The 20,046-nt window shown below is 45.3% G+C and overlaps 1 long non-coding RNA gene across 1 annotated transcript in view; it reads left to right on the forward strand.

Annotated features, from left to right (window-relative positions):
* Nucleotides 1–14,466, forward strand: part of LOC122936159 — a 32,306-nt gene extending 17,840 nt beyond the window's left edge. The window contains exons 2-3 of the long non-coding RNA XR_006388890.1: nucleotides 7,468–7,609; nucleotides 13,955–14,466. This is a non-coding gene — a long non-coding RNA (uncharacterized LOC122936159). The remainder of the gene's footprint in view (nucleotides 1–7,467; nucleotides 7,610–13,954) is intronic.
* Nucleotides 14,467–20,046: the final 5,580 nt, after the last annotated feature.

Below are 20,046 nucleotides of genomic sequence, written 5' to 3' on the forward strand. Positions count from 1 at the left end.
TGCAAGCTATGATCTTCTGACTGGTATGGTTATAGTGCCAGATCCGTCATGGCTATTTTAGAGATAATACAACCGGATCCGTTCCTAATGGATGCAGATTGTTGTATTATTGTCACCACACCGAACATAGGAGGGAAAGGGGTAAGGGAATAAGGCCTGGAAACTAGGGAAAGGAGATGGACACCTCCTAGTAAAACCCTAATCAAAGTCCTCACTAACTACCAGTATGAACAGACCCCAGAAGTAGGTGAGTTCCTACACAGGAATACCTAGTGTCCTAACTGACCCTGGTACTAATGTCCGGACTGAGACAACCTGTTCCTCCAAAAGGACGGATGAACAGGAGTCTCCCTCAGGCCTTCATACAAATGACAGGGAAATGCAACACACAAAATAACCCAAACAAGATACAAAAAGGAAAGGAAACACTTAACTTCAAGTGGCTATGGCAGCACCAGGAACTCAGCTGAGATCCACACACGAGCTATACACAACTCAAACTGAAGCTATAAATCGAGAAACAACAATAAATAGAGAAGGATAAATGACCCTTATCTAGGGGAAAGAAGTTGTGGCAAGTAGAGATGGCCAGTTCGCAGTATTCGCCCACGAACACATGCGATCTGCCATCTTAACTGACAAGTCCGGCAAGGCACAGGTAAGTCCTTACCTGTGCCTGTGCGCGAGACGGTCTGAAATGAAATGTGGTCTCCGGGTGAAGGCAGTTCCGAGGGGCTGTTCTCGGAACTGCCTGCACCCGGAGACCACATTTAATTTCAGACCGTCTCGCGCACAGGCACAGGTAAGGACTTACCTGTGCCTCGCCGGACTTGTCAGTTAAGATGGCAGATCACATGTGTTCGCTGGCGAACACTGCGAACTGGCCATCACTGGTGGCAAGCACCAGAAACAACACAGACGTCATTTGATCCAAACGGAAAACATGTCCGATCAAACTACATGTTGCCAGTCTCACCGATCTCCTGCCACTTGTCGCAGGAATGTCCGTGACAATTATTATGAAAAAAGTGTTTTTGCTGAACCCTGCCGGATCCAGCAAAAACACAGATGTGAAAGTAGCCTAAGTCTATCATCTGCATCAAAGATTCTCATATGTGATACTGCCTACTGAGCTGTGTATCTAAGGCCTCATGAACATGACTATCTCTGGTGTGCAGCTAGCCTTTCTGCTGCCTGAGGTGAAAACTGAAATTGCGCCCCTGCCTCCCCAATGGCAATTTCTTAATCTATCCCCTTCCATTCAGCCCATGGCCCTTCAGCTGCCCCTCTCTTGCCCCTACCTGGTGCTGCCTGAGGCGATCGCCTCACCTGGCCTCATTGGTGGTGGACCCCTGCTGTATCTGCAAATCATGGATCTGCAAAATAAAGATACAGTCATTGACTTCAGTGAGTTTGTTGGCTACATTTTGATAACCCTAATAAGACATGTACTATCTCTTGTGGAAAAGACATACAGACCGCAAAACGGATACGCTTGTGTGCATGAGTCCTAATACTATCTTTTTTGCTACTGCCTGCTGAAGCGTTCATCTAGGCCTATCATGTGTGATACTATCTGATCAGCTTCTGTATGTAAGGGCTCATGCATACGACCATGATCAGCCCTGAAAACACAGTTGGATGCAATCTATGATACAGTCAGTTTGTATCTGATCGCGGGGCACGTGATGATGTGAGCACACTGCTATAGCCTCGCGATCAGATTGAGAATGGTTCTATCACAAATTACTATGATACAGTCAGTTCGGGCCAGGGGAGCTGCAGTCGGTGTTGGAGATACAGCTGACACGTGTGTCCTGGGCTAATCACTTTCACATGCATGAGCTGTGCTCCCATGATAGTAACATCTGCAATGCGGTCATAACAGTGACAGCTGTGCGGTCATAAAGGCTCATGCACACAAACGTATTTTCTTTCCATGTCCTTTCTGGGTTTTTTTGGAGACCGTATACGGAAGCATTCATTTCAGTGGGTCTGTAAATTCCGTTTTGATCCTTAATAATACAAGTCTATGGGCAGCATAACGGATCCGTCCTGGTTTCCATTATGCAGGAAGTAAAGGATCCCAGCAGACGTGACTTGGATGCTTGTAAAAGGTTTATTGTCAAAGTAACATTTGTCAAAGTAACAATGACGCGTTTCGGCTATATTAGCCTTTTTCAACAGAATATCCATCATACAGCACAGGTTTATATACACCTATAATGCCAGGGATAGGGTGCCGCCCCGTGACATCAGACCCCAAAAGGGGGTGGTACATGGGAGGTAACCAAAGAGTAACAAAAAATATATTTTGTATATAACGAAAGAAAACCATATAACGGCAACACTACATGTTATATTTTATATATTATAGATACCATCTCAGATGGGAGATTCTTCAATGAGTAGATGATGTCTAAAAAAATATAATAATAATAATAATGATATATGTTAGATCACCGGATTAAACAGTAATAATGCATTGATTGACATGGGATCCTAGATATGTGTAATTTCATAGTCCCTATTCAGACCCCTAGGATGTAGGGTATCTAGGGTATGGATCCAATAGGCCTCTCGGCGTAGTAATAGCTTCTTCACATCACCTCCCCTTCGCGGTCTCATTACCCGTTCTATCACCTGAAATTTTAATTGAGCAATAGTGTGTTTGCATTTTTCAAAGTGGGAGGGAATCGGAAGCAATAAGTTCTTAGTCCTAATAGTGGACTTATGCTTCCCAATGCGGTCTCTAATCGTTTGCATGGTCTCACCAATATATAATAACCCACAAGGACATTTAATTAAATACACTACATTAGTAGACTCACAGGTGAAAAAACCATTCACTGGGTATGTTCGTCCAGTATGTGGGTGATAAATATTGGATCCCTTAATTATATTTGAGCACTGGAAGCAGTGCAGACAGGGGAACGTACCCTTCCGCTGTGTAGCTAGTACGCTCTGCTTGAGTATGCCTCTAGGGCTCCCCACATCAGCGCGCACTAACTTGTCTCTATAGCTCGGGTTTTTCTGATTACAAATGAGCGGAGGATTTTTGAATTCTTCAATCTGGGGGTATGCTCTTCCCAACAGAGACCAGTGCTTCCTCACAATATTGTCTAGTTTATGATTAAAGGGGTGATATTTATGGACCAAGGCCACTCGCGGGGTGTCTATTTTATCAGGTCTAGGATTGTCTAGATCAGGGGTGGCCAACCTTACAGACACAAAGAGCCAAAAAACAACAACATATGACTTCCAGGAGTCATAAGCTATAGATTTACACAAGAGTCACCATATTCATCAGACCTCAGATCAGACTCCTAAATCAGATCCCTAATCCTCATCTGACCTAAAATAAGATCCCCAAACCTCATCAGACCTCCAAATCAGACCCCCAAAATAAGACCCCCAATGCTCGGATCAGACAACACAAATCAGACTCAAATTTCAGACCCTCATTGCTCAGATCTCCCCCCCTTCCCATGCTCAGATCTCCCCCTGTCACAACCAGACAGCTGAGAAGCTCTGACAGAGGCCTTTCAGAACCTCCTCCTTGAGTTTCTGTGTTGTGGTATTCAGCTCCTCCTCTCGTTAGTCTCTCTCAGCTGTCATGTGTTGGACTAATTGCTTCCCTTTAAATTCTTCCCCAGAAGGCTTTTCTGGGCGGCTTATATTTCTTCCTGGAGTATGTGTGCATGCCCATCTGGTTCTCCTCTCCTCTACAAAGTTAAGTGTTATACTGTTATCTGTTATTTTCTGTTTGCTGGATCCCAGGTGACCCTGACTCCCTCCGTGTCTGGTGTAGGGAGCCGGTGGTCGTGTCCCCTCACTATTGTAGGGTGCTCAGGGGTTATATAGTCAAGGTACGTGGATATGCATACCTCCACCATTCGGATCTATGCATAGGCTGAGCAGCCAGGGAAAGTGCCAGGTCTTCTACAGGGGTCTCCCTTTTGTTCCTTAGCTTTTGGATCCAGCGAGTCATTTATGCATGTTGTTTTGCCTTGTTACCTGTACACATTCTGTGACACCCCCCTTGCTCAGATCTCCCCCTTCTCAGATCTGACCCCCCATGCTCAGACCTGACCAACCCATGCTCAGATCTGCCCCCCTATGCTCAGATCTTCCCCCATGCTCAGATCTGACCCTCATGCTCAAATCAGACCCTCATTGCTCAGATCAGGATCCCCCTATGCTCAGATCAGAACCTCCCATGCTTAGCTCAGAGCCCCATGCTCAGTTCTATAATAAATAAATAAAATCTCTTCCCTCTCCTGATCAGGCACTGGGCTCCTGCTCGGGCACCTGCTACTCTGTAGGTCTGACACTCTCTCCACTGTGACCTGATGAGCACAACGTCCGGTCATAGTGCGTGTCTCCACGTACCACTTTCTCACACTGTGTGCATCAGGACGTAGTGGAGAGTGTATATAAAGTGAATGGGCACTCTGATAGATGGAGTCATATACAGAATTAATACCAGATTTATCCAATTTAATAATACAAGTATAAAATCCTAGCATAGATTACCATAAAAAATATATAAAATACATATATAAAATACACAACTTAAAATATTGGCACTGTATGGTACTGTAATATACTGAATAATATTGGCTGATGTTAGTCCGACAATTAATATCCTCACAATTGTTCGATGGACTTATACAATGTTCATGTGGAAAAAGGAAGAAAAAAGGAAGAAAAAAGAAAATCCGGAGTTCCTCAATATGGTTATGAATGCAGATTATTATACAGACTCATAGTGATCTTTGCAGAAAAATGATGATGGTAGCAATTGATATTGTTATTTTCAATATATGATGGTATATGTTAGTGATACCGCACTCAGACAGTTTCTATATAGATCTTTCCCAAAGAAAAAGGATGACAGCAAGCAATGCTTGCACAAATTTTGCTCAGCTCTCGGTATGAGCAGCTATTACTCACAGTTAGCAGCTTCGGTTCGTGGCGTCCCACGAGCTGTCCTTAAGTGGTGAGATTGCTTCTTTCTTGGAAATTTTTCATACAGTTGGTATACCGAATCTTTGTTCTTTCTATTGGAACACGGCTGTGTGGAACTGTATCACACGCGGTCTCAATATTTGAGCTGACTTCCTTTGGCGTTCCACGTGTCTCCGAATGTATGGAGCTTCAGTGTTTGCTGAAATACCTGCTGTAGACCGGTAGTTTGCAGGCTGTGGATACCGCCAGTGGATTTCTTTAGTGAAGCGCTTCACTTGTGGGCCATCTAGTCGATGTTATCCAACATATGTCCGGCTATTTGAGTCTGATGACCGAAAGTTACCGCCAGACGCGTTTCGGGGACTATACTCGTCTCCTTCCTCAGTGGCTAGTAGTGGAGAGTGAGCTGGAGCTGCAAAGTTGCAACATTGCCCGATCAAGAGAAGAGATCCGAGCATGGGGTGGAGAGGGAGCCGGCCTGACTGCTTCCCGGCTCCACAGCTAGAGCCTCACTTGAAGAAGCAAAGAGCCACATGCGGCTCAAGAGCCACAGGTTGGCCACCCCTGGTCTAGATCACTCACAGTTTTTCTTAAGGTTAATGAGGGATAACCTTTTTCCTCAAACCTCCCCTCCACGGGGATCCTTTACTTCATTGCACGTGGAAATTGATCCTGATCCCGCGCGGCGTGCATCAAGCGAGTGCTGACCAGCTACTTTCCATTATGCAGGAGTCCAGGACAGATGCGTTAGGCTCAAAACGGAATGCCTCTTAAAGGCTTCCGTTTTGACTTCCGCGTCTTATAGATTCCATTATTTTTTGTATAAACATGTTATAACGGAAAACAAAAACGGAATCCATAATGGTGATCTGAACCCGCCCTAACAGTGACATCTACAGAGCGGTTATAACAGTGACATCTGCAGAGCGGTTATAACAGTGACATCTGCAGAGCGATTATAACAGTGACATCTGCAGTGCAGTCATAACAGTGACATCCGCAGCATAGTGACAGCACAGAGGCTGATCGCTATGTTCTGACTCATGCACAGTACTTACATCAACTTACTTACATCGTTCTGTGCATCAGCCTCACACTTCCTGTACACTGACATCAGCAGACGGCTGGCTGTCAGGGAAGGCTGGTGGTCCCAGCGCTTGTGCAGCAGGGGTCCGAGAACAAGGAAGGCCAGGAGGCGGTTACGTCAGTGATGCTGTCTCCTGCTTCAGAGTGAAAGGGAGAAGAGGAGCTTGAGGAGGATCCTAGAAACGCTGCTGCTGCTGGGGATAACTATGGCTCTCCCAATCTTCTCTCCATAGGTTAGACTCAGGCCATATTTTTCAATTTAGGGCTGGAGAACCCCTTTAATAAATAAATTATATGTACTCCAATACCAGAGCCTCTCTGTATTCGCAGCAGACAGGCTGCTGTAAAAAGTGCCTGTATGGAGAGCAGCCACTGGTGGTCTGATTGCCTGGCTTCTGCTTTCCTCTATCACCCAGATTGCTTCCGCTAAAGCTCAGGTCATAGAATTATCTGTTAATCTATGCTTTACTTGCAAAAAGAATAAAATCTAAATTATATTATTCTTAAAATAGAAAAATATACAGTTCTCTGCAGCCAGCGTTTACTACTCACCAATATGTAGCTTTGCTTTTGTAATCAATAACACACATATGAGATCATTTTTCACCAAGAAACATTCATTATATTATCCCTACTATATCATTAGATTCAATAATGTGCAACATAAGGCCCATAAAGGTCAAACTAATTATATTAAAGTGCCCCTGCTATGCTGCATTGATCTAATATTAGTACGATAGGATGGAAGGTAGGTGCATGGTGTTTTACAAAATATCCTGCATATCTGGGAAAAATGGGACTCTAGGGAAGCCGAATAGTAACCCTGGCGGTAGCTGTACTGATATATAGATTATGACTCAGGTTTTACGGAAAATAAACATTAAAGTAAAAACGAAATATTAATATATTAATATAATTTAATAGACTAAGATGTTTTTGAAGACTTTATACTATAAATATTTTTAGCGACATCATCATTTATGCTACGACAGGTCCCTGACCTGACTGTTCACAGGACCTACTTGAAGGACATGTGTCACCAAAATGTTTTTTCTGCCAGTTAAATCCACATAGCGACACACATCCTTTTCTTCTCTTTCTCTCTCTCTCTTTTTGCTTTCTGATTGCATATTTCTTTATTCTGTTTCCTGAACATGATTATGGGGGGCGGCCATCTTGCCCCAGCTGTTCTTAACAGCATTTAGAAAATTGCTTTACGGCAGCCCCATGGTCCATACACAACACAATGGTCAGCAGGGGACCTCATTGACTTCTATGGGAGGGTTTTCTGGGCATGTTCTGTGACCTGTGCAGTGGTCATTGTGTAACGCCCCGAGTGGCATTACCACACCTATGCCCTGTTTCTGTCTGGGTATGCAATCTCAATGTCATTTGATACATTTATTCCAGGTCCCATATATTGTGCAGCAAGAAAAAGAAACAGGGGCGGCACAGTAGCAAACACAGTCCAACTTGAAACAGCAGGGAGCAGTATCTCGGCCGCTCGGAGCCTTCACACTGACGGCGGTGCTCAGCTGCTGCTAGCAGAAAGGTAATCACAAATGTAATATCGAAGAAAAGAATATGCAGTGGCACTCACCGATGTGATGTAAACCAAGTGGGTCCTTTATTACAATGGGCAGGGGGCAGACAATTCTTACACGCACAAGAAGAGCAGTGACGGCCGTTTTGCGCTATCAAGCGCTTCCTCAGGCTCTGCGTCGGCGCATATGTTGCGCGTCACTTTTTTAAACAAGCGGCACCGATAGTTGTCAATCAGGTTAACAACAGCTATGCCTTCCTTAAAGGTACATATACAAGTGAATACGTGCAAAGCAAAAAACAACAAATATCGGGCAATATAGTATGGTTACAAATGTATGGTTACAAAAAGGAACTTAAATTGTTCCTATCATTTAAACCCAGTTCACCCAGGGCTTGGGTACGCAGGATCCACCTCGCCTCCCTCTGCAGGAGGAGACGATGTCTGTCCCCCCCCCCCCCCCCCCCTGCAGAGGGGTAGACACGGTTTCGAGCCCCATGAAGGAAATGCAATCAGTTTTACCTCCATGTACGTTCCTTACATGTTCTATGAACCTTGGACAACCTTTACCCGTTTTTGCAGAATTAAAATGTTCTCTAACTCTTTCAAAAAGACATCTGATCGTTTTCCCAACATAGAATCGACCGCAATCACACAACAACAGGTACAATACATAGGTGCTCCTGCAGTTAATGGAGCTTTTGATTCTATGTTGCACCCCACCAAATTCAGCATACAGTGTAGTAATGCCGGGAAGGGACCAATCAGAGTGGCCCCTTGCCGGCAATCGATCCGATTGGTTAGTCTGTGCAGACTAACCAATCGGATCGCAGAAGTGAAAAAATGCCGGTTTCAGGCTCTGATCCTGAGCCTGAAATCACAGTGTCCTCATGCCCCCCCCCCCCCCGATCCGTGCAGCCCCCCCGATCTGTGCAGGCCCCCCCGATCTGTGCAGCCCCCTCCATCTGTGCCCCATCTTGTGTCCACAGTGCCCCTCCTTGAGTCCGCCCCCTCCCCGCCCCATACATTCCTCCTGCTGGCCGTGACACCCTCCCTCCCCCCCTTCCAGCGCTGCCCCCCGCTCGGTCGGTCCCCCTGCTGTGTTTGATGGCGGTGGCTCCATTCCTGAGCCACCGCCATCATCAGAGTGTCAGCTCTATGCTGACACTCTGCTGTAACCCCATAGATGCCGCGGCAGCGGCATCCATGGGGTTAATAGAGGGAGGGGGCTCCCTCTCTCCACCATCGGGGCTGCTGCGCTGCGATGGCAGCCCCGATGGTTGCCATGGCAACTGGACTCTTTGCAAAAGCGTCCGCTGTTGCCACCTACAGGGCATCTGATTGTATTACACTTTGCAATGCAAAGTATAGTACAGCCCCACTGGATCTTCAAGATCCAAGAGGGACTTGATAAAAAAAAAATGTGAAAAAAATAAAAGTAAAAATAAATAAAAATGTAAAATAAAAAATAAAAAATTGCCTTTTCCTATAAAAAATGAAAAATAAAAAACTACACATATTAGGTATCACTGCGTCCGTAACGACCGTCTCTATAAAGATATCACATGATAGACCCCGTCCAATAAACACCATAAAAAATAAAAACTGTGTAAAAAAAAAAAAAAAGCCATTTTTGTCGCCTTACATCACAAAAAGTGCAACAGCAAGCGATCAAAAAGGCGTATGACCCCCAAAATAGTACCAATCAAATTGTTACCTCGTCCCACAAAAAATGATACCCTATTTAAGACAATCGCCCAAAAAATACAAAAAACTATGGCTCTCAGACTATAGAGACACTAAAACATCATTTTTTTATTTCAGAAATGTTATTATTGTGTAAAACTTAAATAAATAAGAAAAAGTATACATATTAGGTATTGCCACGTCCGTAATGATCTTCTCTATAAAACTATCACATGACCTAATGCTTCAGATGAATGCTGTAAAAATAAATAAATGAAAACTGTTCCAAAACAGCCAATTTTTGGGTCACCTTGCCCCATAAAGTGTAATAATGAATGATCAAAAAATCCTTTGTACCCAAAAATGGTACCAATAAAAACCTTAACACTTTCTGCAAAAAACGAGCCCCTGCACAAGACGATCGGCATAAAAAAAAAAAACATGGCGTTCAGAAAACCAATCCAGCACAATCTGCCTTCCAAAAACCGTATGGCATTCCTTTCCTTCTGCGCCCTGCCGTGTGCCCGTACAGCAGTTTACAACCACATGTGGGGTGTTTATGTAAACCGCGGAATCAGGGTTATAAATATTGAGTTTTGTTTGGCTGTTAACCCTCAATGTGTTAAAGAAAAAAAATTTATAAAATGGAAAATCTGCCAAAAAGTGAAATTTAGAAATTTCATCTCCATTTTCCTTTAATTCTTGTGGAACGCCTAAAGGGTTAACAAAGTTTGTAAAATCAGTTTTGAGTAACTTGAGGGGTGTAGTTTCTACAATGGGGTCATTTATGGGGGTTTCCACTATGTAAGCCCCACAAAGTGACTTCAGACCTGAACTGGTCCTTAAAAAGTGGGTTTTGGAAATTTTCTTAAAAATTGTAAGAATTGCTTCTAAACTTCTAAGCCGTCTAACGTCCTAAAAAAATAAAATGACATTTCCAAAATGATGCCAACATAAAGTAGACATATGGGGAATGTTAAGTAATAAATATTTTATTAGGTATGACTTTCTGTTTTAGAACCAGAGAAATTGAAATTTTGAAAATTTGGGATTTTTTCATAAATAAAGGTGAAATATATTGACTCAAATATATGACTATCATGAAGTACAATGTGTCACGAGAAAACAATGTCAGAATGGCGTGGATAAGTGAAAGTGTTCCAAAGCTATTACCACATAAAGTGACGCATGTCAGATTTGTAAATTTTGACCTGGACACTGGGGCATCAATGACTCTTGGTCATGAAAGGGTTAAATATAGATATTGACATGGAAAATTAAAAATTTCAAACATTCTTTAAAAATCTCTATATATAAAGGACGTATGTATGTATGTTCCGCGATCACTCAAAAACGCAACCATCGATTTCAACGAAACTTGGTATACACATCCCTTGCTACCTGGAAAGAAATCTTGTGGGGGGTCACAGCTCTCTAGGATGTACTGTTCCTGATACTCCCAAAATATGACCTGCATTAGCCAATACAAGCCTGCAAGTCTTTCTCTTCATATCCCAACTGCCATACACACGGTCACATGTACCTTATCAGCCAATAGAAGATCGCAGGCCATTAGTCTCCACATACACACAGTTTTACTCCAGGTTTCCATAACAACCCAGCCATTTTTCTTCACTGCTGTAGGTCAGCTTTAGGCTAGGGCTACATGACAACATGTGTCGCACGAAAAAAAGTCGCAGGACACATAGGGAACAACTACACTGCTACATGTGTCGTGCGACATTGATGTCGCACCAATGTTGCGCAACAATTTTTATAATGTTAGTCTATGGTGTTGCACTGGGATATGTGACATGCTGCGATTGCAACGCGACAGTCGCTGAAAAATCCAAAAATTGTTGAGACAAAATGTTGCGCGACACATGTCGCCATGTAGCCCTAGCATTAAAGGGGCAGGGCGCTGTGGAGGTCACTGTTAAAGGGGCGGACACTGTGGAGGTCACTGTTAAGGGGGCAGGGCACTGTGAGGTCACTGTTAAGGGGGCAGGCCCCTAGAAGGTCACTGTCAAGGGAGTGGGGTGAAACTCACTGTTAGGGTCCATTCACACATCCGTAAGTGTTTTGCGGATGCGCAAAACATGGACACCGGCAATGTGTATTCCGCTATTTGCGGATCGCACATCGCCGGCACTATAATACAAAATGCCTAATCTTGTCCGCAATTGCGGACAAGAATAGGACATGTTCTATTTTTTTTGCGGAAACGGAAGCACAGATGCGGAAGTGCGGATCCGCAAATGCGGATGCGGACAGCACATTCCGGCCCCATTGAAAATGAATGGGTCTGCACCCATTCTGCAAAATTGCTGAATGGATGCGAACCCATTTTGCGGACGTGTGAATGGACCCTTAAAGGGGCGGGCTACTGTGAATGTCAAAGTTAAGGGGATGGGCTGCTGTGGGGAAGGGGAGGGTCAGTGTTAAGGGGCGGGGTGCTGTAGAGGTCACTGTTATGGGGGATACTGTTGATTTCTTTTAATGACACACACAAACATTAAATGAAATAGATGAAATATACCCGTGCGAAGCCGGGTCCTTCTGCTAGTTAATAATAAAAACTTGATTTAATCAATAGGTCATTTTCTGATGACACAAACCACAGAAAACTGTCAGAACCAAGGAATAAACAAAAGCAGATAATATACCAAGCAGGGTCACAACCAGAATCAGCAGTCAGAGGCCGAATGCACACGGCCGTTGTTCACGGCCGTGAGCGGTCCGTGGAACCGCGGCCTGGATTCCTGCTGGTTTGATCTATACCAGTTTATTACTGTACTGCGGCGGCAGCAGGGAGCGCACGGCGTCATAGCAACCCATGACGCTGTGCGCTCCTGCAGTCAGCAGGAATCCAGGCCGCGGTTCCACGGACCGCTCACGGCCGTGAACAACGGCCGTGTGCATTCGGCCAGAGGCAAAGTCACTAACAGAAGGTCAGAAGTCAAGGAATCCACATGAAACACAAACTATGCGTGGGAGACAGGAAAACCAATCACAGGCAGCTGTGGCCAGCAGTTGCCTGTTTAAATACCCCGCTGACAGGCACATATGACGGTGGTGCCAAGCCTGACTGGCCCGGCATCCCTGCTGACCAATTACCTCCACGGTCAACTAGGCTGATTGCCACAGTAATGGAGTGACGCCTGCAGCGCCGCATTAGAGAGGCTGGACTTGTGGCAGGAATGCAGACGGGTAACTATCTGACACATTCTGTAACTTGAGCTGCCATGAAGACATATGCATCTCCATGGCAACAGACAACAAACAAACCATGTGTAGTCTGATCCTACAGTTATACTCGTTTCTAACTGTCCCATACTTCCATGTTAGGAAGATGCATGGGGATAAAAGAAAGGTGTATGACTGTATAATCAGACTACAAATAGTTTGTTTGTTGTCTGTTGCCATGGAGATGCATATCTCTTCATGGCAGCTCAAGTCACAGAATGCGTCAGATAGTTACCAGTCTGCACTCCTGCGACAAGTCCAGCCTCTCTAATGCGGTGCTGCAGTCATCACTCCATTACTGTGGCAATCAGCCCAGTTGACATATGCCTACTATATAGCTAATGCCGCCAAAATGTGGTAGGAAATGGCTTACCAGCCTGAAGTCTGACACACACTTTGGGAGTTTACTGTAGCTGCACCCCCTGCCCCTCTGTCCCCCTGTGTGCTTCCAGCAGGTAATGGGATAATTGCGTGGACATGTTATTGGCGTGTGTGGAAGTTTCACCGCCCAGCAGTGTGCCTGATGTATGTCTTCCCTCTTTATCTGTCTGTGTTTTGTTCCTTTGCACCTGCATCACACATCGCGCTGCCTGTTTCCAGTTTGAATAAAGATTAAACTGATTACAAAATAAAGTCATTATCCCAGTAGTGCCAGTCATTATACCATAACAGCGAACCACAAGAATTGCGCTGAAAAGTTTAACTTCCTCTGCTCAGTAATTAAGAAAGTATAAACTCCTGTGTTCATGTTCCGAAATGAAGACTTGCTGGTTTATTAGTGCTGGGTTAATATGCGCTCCTCAACACTCAAATGGCAACATCAAGAAAGTAACTTAAGACAAATTGAGGATGTAGCAGGTGTTGGTAAACTCTACAGATGGTTACATTTTCAAGCACCTAGCTCCAATCTGTGGTATGCAGGAGGGGCAGAAAAGCCAGATTGAAAGCAACGTTTTTAGCCAACTGAAACCTCAGAAATGGATTGAGTTGTGTGGGATGATTGTGTGATGCCTCTGTTTCATCGATGCCAGTAGTCACTACTTGTCACAAACTGACAGGCAGGGGCGGATTAGCCATAGAGCTTACTGGGAAATTTCCCGGTGGGCTGATGCCCAGAGGGCTGCTTGAGCCCTCCTCACCGCGGGCCAGAGGACGTTTTCTGGGATGTATTTTGTGCTGATGGGGGCAGTATTTTGTGATGGACTGTGGTATTTGGCTCTGTTGGGATGGTATAATGTCTAACAATATGGTATTGCTGGCTCTGCCTACTTATGTTGGCCCTGCCTTCCATAAATTTGGACCCGACTACAAAATGGGTCCACTTTTAGTATTTTTTCCATGGCCACTTTAAGTTCCCAGTCCACCCCTGCTGACAGGGACAGAATCCTTCAACTGAGAGATCTTGGTTTATCACTATTGCAGATCGCTATTCACCTAGGCCGAGATGTCAGGACTATTCAACGTTGTGTGTCCCAGTGGTTGAGAGAACAACTATGAACTGTAATGACAGCAAGCGATGCACCGAGGAGAACCTGTACATGGACGGATCATCTGATTAGAAAAATGGCGCGTCCAGTCCATTCTGTACTGCAAGTGAAACTGAACGTCACATCCCAAGCCTAGGGCGGCAAACTGAAATCCTCAGACAACTATTCATAACCTCATTGATAGTGTGGGTATTCTGTATGTGGCACTCATACTTGATACTGAACTTGAGATGTTTTGAATATTTTGTTTCCATTTATTTATAATTTGCATATCCGTAACATGTCTATTGATCCCGTGATTTTGATAATTCCATAACCTTTCCTTCTTGGATATTTTATTTACCACTTAAAGGGGTTATGCCATGATTGATGTAAAAAACTAAAACCAGACATCATATACTACATGACAACCTCGTTCTAAGGCCTCTTTCACACTTGCGTTCTCCGGATCCGGCGTGTACTCCACTTGCCAGAATTACACGCCGGATCCGGAAAAACGCAAGTGTACTGAAAGCATTTGAAGACGGATCCGTCTTCAAAATGCTTTCAGTGTTACTATGGCACCCAGGACGCTATTAAAGTCCTGGTTGCCATAGTAGTAGCGGGGGAGCGGGGGAGCGGGGGAGCAGTATACTTACCGTCCGTGCGGCTCCCGGGGCGCTCCAGAGTGACGTCAGAGCGCCCCATGTGCATGGATCACGTGCCATGCGATCACGTCATCCATGCGCTTGGGGCGCCCTGACATCACTCTGGAGCGCCCCGGGAGCCGCACGGACGGTAAGTATACTGCTCCCCCGCTCCCTGCTACACTTTACAATGGCTGCCAGGACTTTAGCGTCCCGGTAGCCATGGTAACCATTCAGAAAAAGCTAAACGTCGGATCCGGCAATGCGCCAAAACGACGTTTAGCTTAAGGCCGGATCCGGATCAATGCCTTTCAATGGGCATTAATTCCGGATCCGGCCTTGCGGCAAGTCTTCAGGATTTTTGGCCGGAGCAAAAAGCGCAGCATGCTGCGGTATTTTCTCCGGCCAAAAAACGTTCCGTTCCGGAACTGAAGACATCCTGATGCATCCTGAACGGATTTCACTCCATTCAGAATGCATTAGGATAAAACTGATCAGTATTCTTCCGGCATAGAGCCCCAACGACGGAACTCTATGCCGGAAGAAAAGAACGCAAGTGTGAAAGAGCCCTAACAAAGCTTGAACCAGCCCTGTACTTCACATGGATCTAGAGATCTCCACATTCACTGCTCCAATTGCTCTGCTGGATTCTTTTCAGGTTGGCAGCTCAGGGGTGTGTCCTTTCTGCGTTCAGGTTTCCTGATACAATTTTAGAAACCAAAACCAAGTATGAATAAAAAAAAGGAGGAGAAGTAGTATCTGTCAGTTGAAGGATGGAACTGAGCATGTGCAACCTCCTCAGTAAGTGGATGTGCACATTACTGTACAGATTAAACACCAGAGGGTGCAACTATTATGAAGTAACGAGTATACAGTGTCTCACAACTGGAGTATCTTTGTAACAGAAAGTAACTCGTTTTTCAAACTGGATTATATTAAAACACTAGCAGAAAGACCTGGCTTCGCACGGGTATATTTAATCTATTTCATTTCATGTTTTTGAGTGTCGTTAAAAGATATTGACAGTATCCACTATAACAGTGACATCTACAGTACCCCGCCCCTTTAACAGTGACCTTCACAGCGGCTTGCACCCTTAACAGTAACATCCACAGCGCCCTCCTCTTTAACAGTGACCTCCACAGTACCCTGTCTCATTAACAGTGATTTCCACAGTAATCCACCCCCTGACTTCTACAGCAATCCGCCCCTTAACACTGACCTCCATAGCGGACCGTGCCCTTAACAGAGACCTCCACAGTTCCCTGTCCCCTTAACAGAGACCTCCACAGTGCCCGCCCCTTTAACAGTGACCTCCACAGCATTCCACCCCTTTATCAGTGACCTCAAAACCATTCCTCCCCTTTATCAGTGACATCCACAGCAGCCCGCCCCTTTTAACAGTGACCTCCACAGCTGTGGCCCCTTTATTAGTGACCTCCACAGCTGTGGCCCCTTTATTAGTGACCTCCACAGTACCCCATCTCCTTAAGGCCTCTTTCACACTACCGTTTTTTTTTTCCGTTTTGCGGTCCGTTTTTTGCGGTCCGTATACGGTCCGTATACGGAACCATTCATTCCGTGGCTCCATTCAAGTCAATGGGTCCGCAAAAAAAACGGAACACATACAGAAATGCATCCGTATGTCTTCCGTTTCCGTTCAGTTTTTTCTGAACCATCTATTGAAAATGTTATGCCCAGCCCAATTTTTTCTATGTAATTACTGTATACTGTATATGCCATACGGAAAAACGGAACGGAACAACGAAACGGAACCACAACGGAAGCAAAAAACGGACCAACGGATCCGTGAAAAACGGACTGCAAAACACTGAAATGGACATACTGTAGTGTGAAAGAGGCCTAACAGTGATTTCCACAACACCCCGTCCCCTTAACAGTGCATGAGCTGCAGGGAGAAAGTCACCGTCCATCCCACCCCTGCAGCTGACAGAAGTTGATTTTTTCAATCCCCGTTGACTGTGGAGTGGATGGGGGCATGGCTTAGCGGGACCTGGGGGCGGGGTTTTTAAGTCTGTCTTTTGAGGGTGGCCTGAATTGCCACCCTTCTTGCCCCTGAACTGTGACCTCCACAGCACTCCGCTCCCTTAACAGTGTCGTCCACAGCGCCCTGCCCCTTTAAAGCTGACCTACAGCAGTGAAGAAAAATGGCTGGGTTGTTATGGAAATCTGATGTAAAACTGTGTGTATGTGGAGACTAAGGACCTGCGAGCTTCTATTGGCTAATGTAGCTCATGTGATATGCCATATTTGCATTTTTTTAAAGAATATATCAGGAACGGTACGTGCTAGAGAGTTGAGACCCGGTCTAAAACCTTCCCGGACACCTGATGTACCTGTGTGCCAAATTTTGTGATTGTAAATGCGACAGTGCGGATTCCTTTAGCGGACATACATACACACACACACACATACATACATACACTTAGCTTTATATATTAGACTAGCTGAAGGACCCGGCTTCACACAGGTATATTTAATCTATTTAATTGAATGTTTGTGTGTGTCGTTAAAAGATATCGACAGTATCCACTATAACAGTGACATTTACAGCACCCCGCCCCCTTAACAGTGACCTCCACAGCCACCCACCCCTTAACACTGACCACCCCCACAGTGCCACCTCTCCTTAAAATGGGGCGTCCACAGCAGCCCACCCCCTTAACTTTGACCTTCACAGCAGCCTGCCCCTTTAACGGTGAGTTCCACAGCACTTCACCCCCTTTAACAGTGACCCCTACAGAACCTGCCCCTTAACACTGACCATAGATTACAGTCCCCTTAACTGTGACCTCCACCATTCCTGGCCCTCTTAACAGAGACCTCCACAGCGACTGCCCCTTTAACAGTGACCTCCACAGTACCCCACTCCCTTGACAGTGAACTCACAGTACCCTGCTGCCTTAACAGTGACCCCACAGTACTCCGCTGCCCCTTTACTAGTGGCCTCCACAGTCCCCTCCTCTCTTAACATTGACCTCCACAGCAGCCTGCCCCCTTAACAGTAACATCCACAGTGCAAAAAACGGATCAGTAAAAAATACGGATGACATCTGTGTGCATTACTTATTTTGCGGAACGGAACAGCTGGCCTCTAATACAACAGTATTATCCTTGTCCGTAATGCGGAGAATAATAGGAAATGTTCTTTTTGGCAGAACGGAAATACGTACAAACGGAAACGGAATGCACATGAAGTAACTTCCATTTTTTTGCGGACCCATTGAAATGAATGGTTCTGCATATGGTCTGCAAAGAAAAATGGAACGAACACGGAAAGAAAATTGGTTCATGTGCATGAGCCCTAACAGTGATTTCCACAACACCCCACCCCCTTAACAGTGGCCTCTGCAGCAATCTTCAATAAGAACAAATATATGAAAGGGACGTTAAAATAGGCAAAAAAATTAAGTTTTATTAAGTGCGTAAAATGAAAAAACGTATAAAGGTGAGTGACCTAAATATAGTAGTGTTGGGCCGAATAACGGTCCAGTAATGCTCAATAGGGTGCACAGAGATCTGGTCAAAGTCCCCACTCGGTGTGTAGCATGGGGGAACACTGTGAACACCCTGTAATTGATAAGGACCCAGATATATAAATATACAAATCCCACCGCTACTGGGGATTGGATAAAAAAATCCAATGAGCAGGATATATGCCACTGCACTAATTGTGAGCTAGTGGGATTAGTACTTAACGGAATGATATCCTCACTGGGATTGACAGATGTTCTCAGAGAGATGTGGTATCTCACAAAGAGGAACCCAGTGGGGTAACATTCGCAGCATACCAAACTGTCCAGTACCCAATCAGCCACTGGGCAGTTGTAGTCAGCAAGGGGGACGGCTGTGCACTATACCACCCCTCATACACTGACACTCGTGTGGTGCACAACAGTAAGAGGTGATTGCTGGTCTGGCTATAGTACCACCAGCTACCAGCAGTCCCTAGTAACATTTGGCTACGGAACTTGAGGTTTCAATTAGGGGAAAAGCACCGCAATCCTACAGGAGGCCAGAAGGCGGTAGGGTCGGAAGTAGAGGACGAAGAGGTCGGGGTGGTAATAGTGGTGGCAGGGGGAGTTTTTTAGACAATACCCCCCCAGTTTCTCAGTACCTACTCAGAAGTCAGAAACCAAAATTAGATTTAGACCACACACTAGCCAAACCTCACAGTTTCTCTTCCATCAACACAGAAGAGTTGCAGGTCATTAATTTATCATCTCGCCCCCTTACCACCATGGAAATTCAAGTGCTTCGTAAGGGACTGTCCTTTGTGCCCATCCGGAAATTTAATCTGTTTGAATGGGTTAAAGATCTGCACTTGTTTGCACACAAGCTAAAATGGCGTAAATTCTTTGCCACTCATGATCGCCACAAATGTAATTAATTAGGGATAGATCTTACTGAGCTTCCTGATGTACAACTTCTAGCAGATCTGTATTCAGGAGGACTGCGTGAACCTGGTGAGGGTCCTTTCACGGATCTGCGCCTTCCCTCCAAAAAGATGCCTCCTTTGAATGATAACACCCCCATTGACACATTTGTGTCGGTGGTGACCAATAAGCTCCATCAATTAGAAACACATTGGGGTGGTGCTGAGAATCTAGGACGGGCTGAAAGGGAAGCTTTAAAAAGGCTACAACAGGATAGGGAACTGGTTATCAAACCATCCGATAAAGGGGGTAATATTGTTGTGCTAGGACATGTGCAATATCAAAGCATGTGTCGTCGCATTATGTGCGATGAGTCTACGTACAGAAAACTCCCAGCGGATCCCACTCTGGGGTTCAGACATGAACTACGGGTTATTTTAACCAGGGCCCTGACCAATAAACTTATCGACAAGGCCAAATTTGCATTTCTGCTCCCTAAACATCCTGTCCTGGCCACTTTTTACAGCCTACCCAAAATCCACAAAGGCTATGACCCCCTTAAAGGCAGGCCAATTGTGTCTGGTACCGGTAGTCTCACTGCAAATATCAGCACCTATGTGGATACCATCTTGAGACCCTTTGTCATTAGTCTGCCGTCTTATGCCAGAGATACCATGGATGTGCTAGCACGATTAAATGGTATCCACTGTGACAAAGGTACCCATTTGGCCAGTCTTGATGTTGAGGCCCTCTACAGCTCCATTCCCCATCATCTAGGCTGTAGAGCGGTCCTCTCATTCCTACAACAGAGGGGTGAACATCTGGCGGGTCATAATGCCTTTGTTATGGAGCTGTTGGAATTCATCTTGACACATAATGTGTTCTTATTCGATGGCCGGTTCTTCCACCAGCTCAGGGGATTCGCAATGGGCAGTCCATGTGCCCCTACTTTTGCGAATCTCTTCCTGGGCTGATGGGAGAGGGAAGTGGTTTTCTCAGACGAT

Source organism: Bufo gargarizans, chromosome 4, assembly GCF_014858855.1.
Source record: "Bufo gargarizans isolate SCDJY-AF-19 chromosome 4, ASM1485885v1, whole genome shotgun sequence".
Taxonomy (NCBI): Eukaryota; Metazoa; Chordata; class Amphibia; order Anura; family Bufonidae; genus Bufo; species Bufo gargarizans.